This window comes from Rana temporaria, chromosome 9, assembly GCF_905171775.1.
Source record: "Rana temporaria chromosome 9, aRanTem1.1, whole genome shotgun sequence".
Lineage (NCBI taxonomy): Eukaryota > Metazoa > Chordata > Amphibia > Anura > Ranidae > Rana > Rana temporaria.
In genome coordinates this window covers 120,277,777-120,292,346 of record NC_053497.1, presented here as the reverse complement: position 1 = coordinate 120,292,346, position 14,570 = coordinate 120,277,777, and positions in this window count along the sequence as shown.

Below are 14,570 nucleotides of genomic sequence, written 5' to 3'. Positions count from 1 at the left end.
CATACCAGGTACATAACGTCAATCATTTTGCAGCTTTGCGAAACACAATAATATTGTTAATAGTACAGTGCCTTGAAAAAGTATTCATACCCCTTGAAATTTTCCATATTTTTTCATGGTATAACCAAAATGGATTTTATGTAATAGACCAGGGATATGCAATTAGAGTACCTCCAGCTGTTGCAGAACTACAAGTCCCATGAGGCATAGCAAGACTGACAGCCACAAGCAAGACACCCACAGGCATGATGGGACTTGTAGTTTTGCAACATCTGGAGGTCCGCTAATTGCATATCCCTGTAATAGACCAACACAAAGTGGCACATAATTGTGAAGTGGAAAAAAATTGATAAATGATTTTCATTTTTTTTTTTTACAAATATCTGTAAAGTGTGGTGTGCATTTGTATTCAGCCCCTCCTTTACTCTGATACTTCTAACTAAAATCTAGTGGAACCAATTGCCTAATTAGTAAATGTAATTTAGTATGTAATTTAATCTCAGTATAATTACAGTATAAATACAGCTGTTCCGTGAAGCCCTCAGAGGTTTGTTAGAGAACCTTAGTGAACAAACAGCATCAGGAAGAACAAGGAACACACCAGACAGGTCAGGGACAAATTTCTGGGGAAGTTTAAAGCAGTATTAGGTTAAAAAAAAATATCCCAAGCTTTGAACATCTCACCGAGCACTGTTCAATACATCATCCAAAAATGAAAAGAGTATGGCACAACTGCAGACCTACTAAGACATGGTCATCCACCTAAACTGATAGGCTAGGCAAGGAAAGCATTAAACAGAGAAGCAGCCAAGAAGCCCATGGTAACTCTGGGGGAGCTGCAGGACACAGGCTCAGCATCAGTGACAATAAATATGGCTTCAGGGTTGGTGGTCAATAGCAGGAGAAGTAGTGCCCTTATTAGGAGGAGGAATAGTATCCCAGTATCCCTAGTATAGGTGGAAGATATAGTGCCCCATTGTTGGTGTCAGTGGGAGGAATAGTGCCTTATATTAGTGGGAGGAATAGTGACCCAAGGACCAGATAAAGGCTAGCAAAGGGCCCTCGTGCCACAGTTTGGAGACCCTGGTTTAGATAAAAGCATATTCATGTGTTATGCCGCGTACACACGTTCGAAATTTACGATGGAAAAAGTTTCGACCGTGTGTATGTCCCATCAAACTTTTTCTGTCTGAATTTCTGACGGACTTAGATAGAGAGCAGGTTATCAATTTTTCAGACGGAAAAAAATCCTATCGGAAAATCTGTTTGTTGGTATGGAATTCGACGTGAAAAAAACACACATGCTCGGAAACAATTTGACGCATGCTTGGAAACATTGGGCCAAATCCTCAAAAGGGATACGCAGGCGGAACTGCTGTTCAGCCTGCGTATCCCTGTGCCTATCTTTGGAACTGATCCTCAGAAGCAGTTTTCCAAAGATAGGCAGAAGATCCGACATCTGTAAGAGACACTGTCGGATCTTAGGATGCAGTACCGCATCCGCCGCTGGGGGGCATTTCGAGTCGAAATGCCGCTTTGCGTATGCAAATAAGGACTTAGGCAGATCCAGATTAGCCTCATTTAAATTGTCATCGCCCCCTGGATGAGAAGACCGCCTTGCGACGGAGGCACTTAAGTTACACAGCCGAAAATTTCTAGGTAAGTGCTTTGTGGATCGGGCACTTAGGTAGAAATTTTCCGCCAGTGTAACTTAACTGCTAAAAGTTAAGTTAGGCAGTTTTTTTGAGGATTTGCCCCAACGAACTTAATTTTTCTCGGCTCGTCGTAGTGTTGTACGTCACCGCGTTCTTGATGGTCAGAATTTGGTGTAACCATGTGTATACAAGCCAAGCTAGAGCAGAATTCCATAGGAAAAAACATCCGATTTTTTTCCAACGAAAAATCCGTTCATGTACACGCCATTAGAATGGCCCAGTCAAAGTGCAGACCTAAATCCAACTGAGAACCTGTGACATCCTACAGACATCCCCAAAAAGACTTGCAGCTGAATACAAATGCATGCCACACTTGTTAGATATTTATTTGTAAAACATTTTGAAAACCATTTATCACTTTTATCACTTCCATGTTACAATTATTTTCCACTTTGTGTTGGTCTATCACAAAACATTCTAATAAAACACATTTAGGTTTTTGGTTGTAACATGACCAAATTTGGAAAATTTCAAGGGGTATGAAAACTTTTTCAAGGCACTGTATTCATTTAACCACTTAAGGACCCCTTCACGCCGATATACGTCGGCAGAATGGCACGGCTGGGCACATCCACGTACCTGTACGTGGCCCTTTAACCACTTGCCGTCGCCGCACTGTCGAAATACGTCCACAAGGTGGCTCTCCTAGGCGAGAGCACGTAATATGACGTCCTGCCTATTAGCCGCCACTAGGGGCGCACGCGCGCCGCCGGAGGCGCGCGCGCGCCCCCCGCTCGCCCCCGACTCCCGTGCGTGTGCCCGGCGGGCGCGATCGCCGCCGGGCACACGCGATCGCTCGGTACAGAGCGGGGAACGGGAGCTGTGTGTGTAAACACACAGCTCTCGTTCCTGTCAGCAGGGGAAATGCTGATTTTCTGTTCATACAATGTATGAACAGAAGATCAGTGTTTCCCCTAGTGAGGCCACCCCCCCCCCCCACAGTAAGAACACACCCAGGCATACTTAACCCCTTCCCCGCCCCCTAGTGTTAACCCCTTCACTGCCAGTGGCATTTTTATAGTAATCTAATGCATTTTTATAGCACCGATCGCTATAAAAATGCCAATGGTCCCAAAAATGTGTCAAAAATGTCCGAAGTGTCCGCCATAATGTCGCAATACCGAAAAAAAAATCGCTGATCGCCGCCATTACTAGTAAAAAAAAATATTAATAAAAATGCCATAAAAATACCCCCTATTTTGTAAACGCTATAACTTTTGCGCAAACCAATCAATAAACGCTTATTGCGATTTTTTTTACGAAAAATATGTAGAAGAATACGTATCGGCCTAAACTGAGGAAAAAAAATGTTTTTTTATATATTTTTGGGGGATATTTATTACAGCAAAAAGTAAAAAATATTCATTTTTTTCAAAATTGTCGTTCTATTTTTGTTTATAGCGCAAAAAATAAAAAACGCAGAGGTGATCAAATACCACCAAAAGAAAGCTCTATTTGTGGGAAAAAAAGGACGCCAATTTTGTTTGGGAGCCACGTCGCACGACCGCGCAATTGTCTGTTAAAGCGACGCAGTCCCGAATCGCAAAAAGTACTCTGGTCTTTGGGCAGCAATATGGTCCGGGGGGTAAGTGGTTAAGCCCAGCCGTGGGGTCGCGCGCGCTCGCCGCCGGCGCGTGCACGCGACCCGGTCCGAAGCTCCGTGACCACGGGACCCGCGGACCCGATCGCCGCCGGTGTCCCTCGATCGGTCCTCCGGAGCTGAAGAACGGGGAGAGGTGTGTGTAAACACACCTTCCCTGTTCTTCGATTTGGCAGTGTCATTGACCGTGTGTTCCCTGTTATAGGGAAACACGATCAATGACGTCACACGTCCAGCCCCGTCCCCTACAGTTAGAAACACATATGAGGTCACACTTAACCCCTTCAGCGCCCCCTAGTGGTTAACTCCCAAACTGCAATTGTCATTTTCTCAGTAAACAATGTATTTTTATAGCATTTTTTGCTGTGAAAATGACAATGGTCCCAAAAATGTGTCAAAATTGTCCGATGTGTCCGCCATAATGTCGCGGTCTTGAAAAAAATCGCTGATTGCCGCCATTAGTAGTACAAAAAAAATATTAATAAAAATGCAATAAAACTATCTCCTATTTTGTAAACGCTATAAATTTTGCGCAAACCAATTGATAAACGCTTATTGCGATTTTTTTTACCAAAAATAGATAGAAGAATACGTATCGGCCTAAACTGAGAAAAAAAAATGTTTTTTTTTATATCTTTTTTGGGGATATTTATTAGAGCAAAAAGTAAAAAATATAGATTTTTTTTCAAAATTGTCGCTCTATTTTTGTTTATAGCGCAAAAAATAAAAACCGCAGAGGTGATCAAATACCACCAAAAGAAATCTCTATTTGTGGGAAAAAAAGGACGCCAATTTTGTTTGGGAGCCACATCACTCGACCGCGCAATTGTCAGTTAAAGCGACGCAGTGCTGAATTGCAAAAACTGTCCGGGTTCTTTACCTGCATAAAGGTCCGGGTCTTAAGTGGTTAAAGGGGTTGGACCTGCTACCATCACCAAAGCATAATATAGGATAGTGTTAAATGAGAGCAGTAATGCAATGGAAATAGAAAATGTATTTTATCTACGTATTGGGGTCTTCTTGTCCCCTCATTAACTAGAAAAACATAAGAGGGGCCTGGAAAGTAAGGACATCTCAGCTACTGTAGGACTGTAGGATGTCAGAAAAAAAGCAGTAATCAGAGCATTGCAAAAGAGCATCCCATGATAAGTGCACATGCTGTACTATCTGCTTATTTTATAAGCTGTGTTGCAAGAAAAAGCTGTGTCTTTTGAGTCACCTATTCCCTCCTTGGAGTTAGTAGTAGTCATTTACAGTATATTCAAGTGGACTAGTTATAGAGAATTAAAGTGATTCTAAAGGCAAACTTTTAATTTAGAAAAAATAACAAACACGTCATACTTACCTGCTCTGTGCAATGGTTTTGCACAGAGCAGTCTTGTTCCTTCTCTTCTTGGGTTCCCCCCCAGTGCTCCTGGCCCTTCCCCTGCCAAGTTGCCGCATAGCTGCCTGTTTTACTCTGTAGCCTGAGTAAAATTTTCCGCAGCATGTGTGCAGGGTTGTCAAGCTGTAATGTTAGCATGTAGGTGGACAGCCAGAGGGTAGTATGTTTTTAGGCCCCCTTTCACCCCCCCCCCCACAGCTTCCTGTGTAAAAGAGCATACTAGCTATACCAGGATCCTAATAAATGAAGACCACCTTCCGTATCCAATGCAGTGATTTTATTGTATTGCTTATATTTATAAAAGGGCAGCATGTTTGAAGGTAAAAAAAAATGGGATAGAGGGCACAATTTTTTAGCACTTTCCTCTTGATGTGACACACATGAAGCTAATAAACCAGTCAGCACACCTTCTACAAATGTTAGAAATCTACCACACTGTAGACAATGAGACCATTTGGAACCCCAATAGTCCCCTCAGATACTTTTCTGGATAAATGTTAAGGCTCGTATACACACAAGTCTCTCTGTGAAGAGTGTTCTGTGGCAGCTGAATGCCAGTGAGATCTGGAGGAGAGAAAATGGATAGAGGGCCTGCATGACTAAGGGGAGGAAGAAATCGAAAGGGTTAAAATGTGAATTCTATGTGTAGGGAGTGTAGATCCTACCTGATTGAAGGCTTAAAGTCAGAACCGCATGGGTTGTTCGTGTGAAGGATGCTTGGTAGTTATTCTGGAAAGTTTAGTCGAAGATGTTCCTTCACCTACCTGTCCTTAATTCGCAGTTCATTGTGGGTCTGGGGTAGCCGCAGTACGTAAACAGAATTTTTTTGTAACAGCAGCTTGGTGAGTCAGAGGGTGTTTGGGGGGGGGGGCAGTAAATACTTGAATTGTTGGAAAACTGTAGGGTATCTTGGGTATGTTACTTCCATTTGGTTGAATATTGGTGATTTTCCCAGACGCTTGGTCCCCTGGGGAACAAAATTAAGTTTGTGAGCTTGTAATACCTTCAGGCTGGTTGGGGTATGGCTGAGGACATGGGTGATTCTAGTTGTGGCTTTGTATCATGTAACACTCCGCTCTGTAGTCTTTCAGACTCTGCAAATTATGTAACTTCCTTCACAGCTCTGATCTTGGGCGGGATTGAATACATCCTAATTAGCATTCAGTCCCGCCCAGCCACACCTTCAGGTAAAGTCCCTGTAATTATTACACTAACCCTCAATATTATCCTAATAATGATCCTCCCTGTAGCCCTAACATTAACCCCAAATGTAATCCGAATACAAATTGTCCCTGTGAACATTATATGAACTCTACCTAAATGTAAACTCTTGTTGAATGCCCACCTCTCCTGCCAGGGGATCCTCTACAACAGTTGTCCCCAACCTTTGTGGCACCGGGGACCGCTTTTGGTGTAGCCACTTTTTTCAGGGCCCAGTAGGGGGGGGTGGTGGCATCATATAAAGAAAGGCGGGTGGTTTGCGGAGTGTTACAACCCACCCTGCACTGTAAAGGAGCACTGTAATATAAACTCCCCTTTATATCACAGTGCGCTTTTGCAGTCATGGCCCCCCATCACAGTCCTCCCTTCAGTCATGGCCCCCCATCACAGTCCTCCCTTCAGTCATGGCCCCCCATCACAGTCCTCCCTGCGGTTATGACCCTCACCCCATCACAGTCCTCCCTGAAGTCATCACCCCCATCACAGTCCACCCTGCATTAATGCACCTCCCCCTACCCCAATCATAGTCCTCCCTGCAGTCATGCACCCCCTTTGCCCCTCCAATCACAGTCCTCCCTGCAGTTATGCACCCCCCCCTCCAATCACAGTACTCCCTGCACGGTGGTTTAGGAGCCTGAAACATCACGTCGCTCATCTGCTGTTCATTCCTAAAGATTGTTACTTCATGCCGTTTTTTGTCTGGCCAAATGTGAGTAGCCTGACTTTTGCTTCTTTTAAAGAATAAATCCACACATTGCAACAGTGAGCACTTAGTCTGTGATTATCTCTTTACATGCACCTGTCCTTTGCGGTTTGGTTGTCTTTTGAGGATCTAATACATCAGCCTGGTTCCTGTTCATGACCTGCCTATTTGATTTGCTTTATTGACCATCTGTTAACTCAGTGGTCCATATATGAAGGTGAGAGTAGCCATCTACAACGGTGGAGGGATCACCTCAAAATTTTGGTGGATTGTCACGTGGTGGAGATTTATTTTCGTTTAATTCACTCATCTTCTGACACTTATGGACTTTTGGACTGTTTGTTTGAATTGTATTTAATTTTTAATATATTTTTTTTTTTTTTTCCATTTTTTCTGCATATTCATATTCACACTTATGGTATTGGTGTTTGAGTATACCAGTATCATTTATATATTTGAGTTTTGCGCTGCACTTTTTCTATTTTATTTTTTACTTGCTTAGGATTTTTGCGAATTTCCCTTAGTGTTCAGCTGGCATTACCAGTGATCTGAACCCTGGGGGTCTGTATCACATAAATACACTTTTAATATCATCATTTTTTGATCTATATATTTGCGCTGATTGCACCCTGTTTTTTATATATTTTTACTCCCTGCATAGTGCCAATTTTAATTGCTGCCTTCCCTGCAGCCTATGTCTATTTCCTCATGCTTCAGCAAGAGGTGAGCCCTGTCACGGACCGCAGTATAGTTAGCAGCCTGTATGTATTCTGCCATTTCTCCCGAGAGGCCGACAATGTCAGCCTATTAGCAAAGCAGGGGGCAGGACAGCTGCAGATCGTGACAGAGAACGAGAGACTCCGCGGCCCGGAGGTTGATGACCCCTGCTCTACAACACCACTTCCCAACCTCAGCGGGTTATGTTTTCAGAATTTCCTTCACTTTGCATAGGTGCTTTAAAACAGTGTCAATGGTTTGGTATTTACTCTAAAGGAAGTTCCCAAAACATGCCCTGTTGGGGGTACTTAATGCTGGAAACCACTGCTGTACAACAAAGACCAACCCATCCTTTTCCAAAAAGCTCCACCACCAGAATCTACGGTGCTGCCTATGACAAGTGGCAAAGGCACATCTTAAAGGTCATATATAGCTTACTCTTCCACTGATTGTTGGTCATACAAAGGTTAGGTAATGAGTATTTCTCCATCAGCGGAGACTGGAGTGTCGGCTCTAAGGAATATTTTTCCCCACCATGGGCCTAAATTGGCAGCTGCCTAACTTAGGTTTTATAATGCCTTCTGCATGAATGCTATTGGAGCAGAATTATAATTAGAATAGGTAGTGATTGATAGACTTTGGACTGTTTTTGTTCACCCTTACTATGTTAGTATTCAGTTATATATTTACAAGACTTCAATAATAATTGTGCAATTGCTAATTTACACTATAGAATATGTGATATTTAATTTTTTACTCTACAAGATAATTCTTTAAAACTACTTGTTTACAATGTTTCTTTATTACTTTATGTACAGTGTGTAGTATTTTTATTATATCATTTTTATTCTGCAGTATGCTTTGGTATTCATGTACTCTACGGCCTTTTTTTTTTTTGTTTAGATTCTTTTTATTAAGTTTAATAGGAAAAGGTAGTACAAAACAGAGCTCTGGGCATACCCTCAGGTCGGAATACACAGTAACAACAACCATAGAGAAAAACAATAAACCTCAAAAGACACTAAAAAACAGTTTCCACTCAGCTCAGTATACAGGAGCAATCAGTGCATTATCTAAGAGCATGTAAATTGTCTCCAAGGTATCCATCTGGAGGAGACAATAGGAGAAACACCCACCCCAAAATCGCAATTATGGGGAGAACTAAGGGGGGGCATCATTTTAAGGTTACCCCTGCTCAGGCCAAACCACAAATAATACCCAGTGAACACTGGAGTTATTCATTAGTGGAAGGGGAATCAAGCCAGAGGTCCCAAACCTTAGGCAATGTATGGGGGCCCCCACGAGAGAGGTAGGTAGCCTTGTAAAGGGGCACAATGCTATTAATCAAGGATTTCCAGAAATTCAAAGCAGGGGCCTACTTCGATTTACATTTATACTTCCAAGATAAAATAACAGTAAACGTAGAATAGTCTAAAAAGCTCAGTGGAAGCAAAGGGGGCCCACTAATCCTAATAACTTTTTCCTTCTCATTTTGTTGGATCCTGTTTGTTCTTATGCTGCGGGGAGGATTCGTTTTCAGTGAACAAATTGCGTTGGGAGACTCAGCTTTGGTATTTCCTGCAGAGCTTGATAAATGTATAACTTTGCCCCTGTGTGGGTGTATTCCATAGACTAATGTCCCCTTCTGCTTGACACTTTCTGTGCGAAGGTCTATGCTCAGTCAGTAGTTACGGGTCACTTCAACATATTTAAAATACCCTAATAATCAGTGTTAAAGGACAACTCTGCAGAGAAATTCAGGATACAAAAAAAAAATAAAAAACAAGCACATGTGATTACTTGTGTCTGCATTTTATCTTTGTGGACAAAAAACAATTGACAAATTACAGTCTCTTGTGCCAACGTTCACAGCCTTTTACAGCCTCTTGAGCCATGTATGTAGTTTCTGATAGTCTCATGGGCCATGTATGCAGTCTGATCATCTCTTCTGCCATGTTCGCAGTCTTACAGTCTCTTGTGCCATGTATGCGGTCTCCTGTAGCATGTCCACAGTCTCTGACCATCTCCTGTACTATGACTGCAGTCTCTGACCATCTCCTGTACCATGTCTGGAGTCTCTGACCGTGATTATGTGATAATGACATTGTTAAAAAGTGTCAGAGCAGGGGTGACCTTAAAATTATGCCCCCCCCCCCCCTGAAAAAAGTTCTGCGGAACACTGTGAGATGTAAAAGACGATCTATACCGAGTTACTGTGAGTTACGTGTAAGGATCTCTATTGACTGTTGCAAGTTTCAGTTGCCATAGGAGATAGCAGTTCTACAAATACAGTGGTCGTATCCTGCTGGAAGGTCTTCAACCTGTATAGCTGTCTGCCTGTTAATTTGTTTTGGAGTCTGCCAATTACCATTGTATCTGCCTTAGGGTGTCCTGGCCCTAACCCTCTCTCCCCCTGTTCTTGTTAAGAGACTATAAATCTCTTCTGTTCACATCCAAAAAGTGACTGGCGCCCAATTATTCCATCTTGCATTACACCCACTATTCCTAGTAACCCACTTTACAAGGAAGGATGTCAGCTCTCCCTGATCCTGGAGGTCACTATTAGTCTTCTAGAGGTCAGGGCCAGTGCTACACAGATAAGAATGAGCACCTGCTGCATGAGATCCCTGACTGATAGTATCTTACCCTATGACACTGGCGTTTCAACTTACTTTGATTTCTTGATACTTTTGTTGTTATTCTGTCTCTCACTGTTAAAATAAACCTACCATTAAAACTATAGGCTGATAGGACGTACACAATCAGCAGGGGATAAAATACTTTTTTCCCCTCACTGTAAATAGGGTAATTTAAATAGGGCTTACACTGCTTTGGAGCCCAAGACAAGTGAATCTCTAAACTTATTTGTAAAGCACAGCAATGTGCTTTATAAATGTACATTTTTTTTTAAAGTAGAATGACAAAGCTAAGGCCATACCACTGTTCTATACTGGGTCTGCAAATGTTAAGCTTAAAATACACCATTAATAGTAGTGGAGAGGCCATTGCTCTCAATCCCAATAGACATTGTTTTAGAATGCATTAAACCAACAGGCTCAGCATACCAGCTAGGCAACTATCATTTTCAGATAGAAGGGTTAGAAAAGGCAGCGTTTATTCCTCTATGGAACACATCTTTTTTTAAAAAGAAATGTCTAGACAAAGGAATTTGACAGTCTTTAAACCTTGGTCTGTCTTGTAAAAATAAAGAAGAATAAATTACATGAAATTTGCACCATTCCTTTAATTTTGTCCCTTCTGTTCTGGAATTCTAAAGCTGGTTTTAGCTCAGGGCTCAATAACCAACATCTGACGGCCACTTGATAGATAAAGTACACAGGCTGACTCTGAGTTCAAGAGCTATGTCATTGTTTCTGCTAGGGAAAAGCTGTGTTCCAGGCATGTTGGACAATGGCTGTAGGATCTCCCTATTACCCAGATCTTGTCTTCAAGTCTCTGATACCAAGATTATTGTCACATTGTGATCATCCTCAGGAGCCCCTGCAACTGGACTTTTCTGCAAAATTTATCTGGAGGTATCTCAAATTAACAATTATATATAACTGGGTATATGTGCACAATTCCACCAGGACTCTTTTTTGTGCCATTTGCTGATATTAGCTGTCTGTACATTGGGTGTATGTACTATTATTATTCTTTTATATACTGTATTGGTGTGCATCTATACTATGTACTAATTGGAAATGTTACAGGCTAGTTCCTTTGCTCCTGGGTGAAGGCACAGCCAACTTTATTATGAAACCCACTCTTTTACTTAGCAAAGGTTCTGGTTCTCTTATTTACCTACAGGTTTAGCACAATATCCTATTTTGAGAGGGCCATTTGTCATAACCCCCCAAAAGAGGGCCACATGTACATCAAGTATGACTTTTAATCATAGGTCTACATTAAGCCATCCATCACCCCTTTAAATAATATGCATAATCATTCATGATTATTCTGCACCATTATATCATTGTTTTAGTGGGTTGTAATGTAACAGAGAACAGAATGTTAATCCCAAGTTCTAAGACAATTCACATTGGCATTACACATTTACCAAGTTCTCGAAAACAGCTCCAAGGAGTGGTAAAAGTCCATCAATTACACAGCTGGCATTAATATGCATCATTGGCTTATTATAAGATTTGCTGAGGGCTGTTGTGGCAGCCGGCAGACTCAGCTACAGAATGCACGCAATGCGTCCCTCTTAAGTACTAAAGCCATTAAGGAATATTTTCACAGCTGAGAATGAGAAACTTTCTCCCCAGGAGATAAGTATGAATATGTATCTGAGTTAATGTCTAAAAAAAGGAATGCACACAATCTTTATCACATAAATGATACTATATTGTTTGTGGGGAAAAAAGACTGTGTACCGATAAAGTTTTAAAATATATTTAAAGTTGTACAGCAAGGGTATAAAAGGAACTGCCATTGCTGGTTGGGTGATATGACTGACCCTGAGCAAGGCAGCAGGACAAGTTCTCAGACTTTTCAGGCTTTACTGGCTCAGTGCAGGACAGTGACTAGTTTAGTAGGTAGCCCTGATTAGTATCTGGAAGAACACCCTTTTGCCTTCAGAACTGCCATTTTTTTCAATACAACGATGTGCTGGAAATTTTAGTAGAGATCTTGGTTCGTGCCAACTTAGTAGCATCACACATCTCCTTCAATTTTGTTAACCACACAAGCTGAGAATCCTCCATTCGCCCTCATTTAGATTTGGTGACTAGGCCACTGAGATACAGTATGTCATCATCGTGTTTATGAAACTAGCTTGATGCAATGCCTACTGTGTCACATGCTACATTATCTTGTTGGAATTAGTCACAGGAATTCTGACAATACCCACAAGGTACTAAGTGGCCATTATTTTATTTTTTTTGACAGTAAAACTAAGTGACCATTATTAATATTTGCCGAGAAAAACCCTCCTACATCACCATCAGCCTGAACCACTGACAAAAAATTAGATGGTTCCAAAGATTAGTGTTGAGTGAGACAAATCCCAACTATTTGAAACCTACAGTAGAAATCCATATTCATGAAATAAGACAACATTTTCTAAACATTAGGTATGGAATTGGTTATTTGTTCTCCTTTGGGGCCTTATTTTCTGAGATAACAGGCAAGGGTTCTTCTGCTTTAGCCTCATTTCTTTAAGGCTCAACATGCATTCAGAAATGTTCTACAGACGTTATCTGAGCAGCTTCTGACTTGCAAACTTCAAAAACTGTATTTCTAGTTTATTGATCTCTCTCATGTAAACACTCATGTAAATCCAAAAGTCAGGTATCTACTGTATGAGATATTGCATCCACCTAACACTAAGAATCATGTCCTGGTCAGATTTGCTTAGCGCATGTCTTCCCTATTATATTATTTTCTTGAATAGTAAGTGACCCCCTTGGCCATGTCTGCATGTTTTGATTTGTTGCCCTATGGTTTGTAATTTAGATTTTTCGCACCAATGAACAAGTTTGAATGAAAAAAGTCATAGATAATACTGCCGATACATTAAAAAAAAACCTGTGGGAATAATCTAGTTGAGTTCCCAAGTTAGTACTTGCACAGTGGTAAGCCCTTGTTATAGACAAGTCTGAGTTACAATTCCGGTAGCTGTATCAGAAGGACTGGGGTCTGTAAAATATATCATTATAGATTGGTCTAGGGAATTATTAGTTAAGGTTAACTACAGTTCATAAGATCTTTAGTTAGCTCTGTAAATAATGATCTGCAGATTAACAGAACAAAATGCAAAGAGGGCATTTTTCAACAAAAGATCTTAGTGGCAGGAGACAGATTTTAAGATTAATTTTTTGATTTCTTAGATTATATGGGTGCATACACACGTTTATGACCTAACGTGACCCCCTTAAAGTTACAAGTCTGTGTTGGAGAACAGATATGTTGTAGTAGAGGAGCTACACTTAGACTGTAGAATATTGAAACACTGTGATTTTCAGCTTTGAAACTATGACTTCTGAGTCTAGGAACAATGAAAATTAGGGGGCCCTAAAAAATGACGCACTGGGCCTGGAGTGTCTCTGAACAAGCACACACTGACACTTGGGGCTCCAGGACAATGACACACTGACAATAGGAAGTCCCTTAAAATCCCTTAAAATGTTCCAAAAACATTGACATGCTGACATGTAAAGCTGGGCATACACAGGTTGTTTTTTTTTTTATTGATCAGCCAATGGGCTGATCGAAAAAACTGAACGGGCTCTCTCATCCACATAAGCGAGGTAGATATACAGTAGAAATCTTCTCCGCTGTGTTATTGTTTTCTGAAAAGCAGGAACTCCTCCACTGCTGATTGGCTGCAGTACTGATCAAACAGGCATATTTGTGAGAAGTCAATCATTAGATCAACTTCTCATGAACAACCATAGATATATTGAAATTTGGCTGGTCCCTGCTGAACCAGCCAAATTTCCATCCATCTATGGCCAGCTTTAAGGATTCAAGAACAATGAAACATTTACACTCGCGGGTCCCAGAACAATGACATACTGGAAATTGAGGGTCCCAGAAAAATTACACATTGACACTTGAAGGTTGTAGAACAGTGATGGCGACCCTTGGCATGCCAGATGTTTTGGAACTACCCGTATTTATTGGCGTATAACATGCACAGACGTATAACACGCACCCTAACTTTAAGAGGGAAGTTTTAGGAAAAAAAAAATGTCAAAGCCCCCTCTGTATAACACGCAGACACAGTTTACCCTCTATTTTCAGGGTAAAAAAGTGAGTGTTATACGCCAATAAATACAGTACATTTCCCATGATGCTCAACTACACTGCAGAGTGCATGAGCATCATGGGAAATCTAGTTCCAAATCATGCCAAAGTTCGCCAACACTGTCCTAGAATAATGACACACTGACACTTACCAGAACAATGATGTGTTAACACTTGGGGGTTTCAGAGCAGTGACATTATGATGTTCGGGGTCCCAGACCAGTGACATAGTGTAAGGGAAAAAAGTATTTGATCCCCTGTTGATTTTGTACGTTTGGCCAGTGACAAAGAAACGATCAGTCTATAATTTTAATGGTAGGTTTATTTTAACAATGAGAGACAAAATAACAACAAAAATATCCAGAAAAATGCATTTCAAAAAAGTTATAAATTGATTTGCATTTTAATGAATGAAATAAGTATTTGATCACCTATTAATAAGTACAATTCCTGGCTCTCAGTTGTCTTCTATACAGG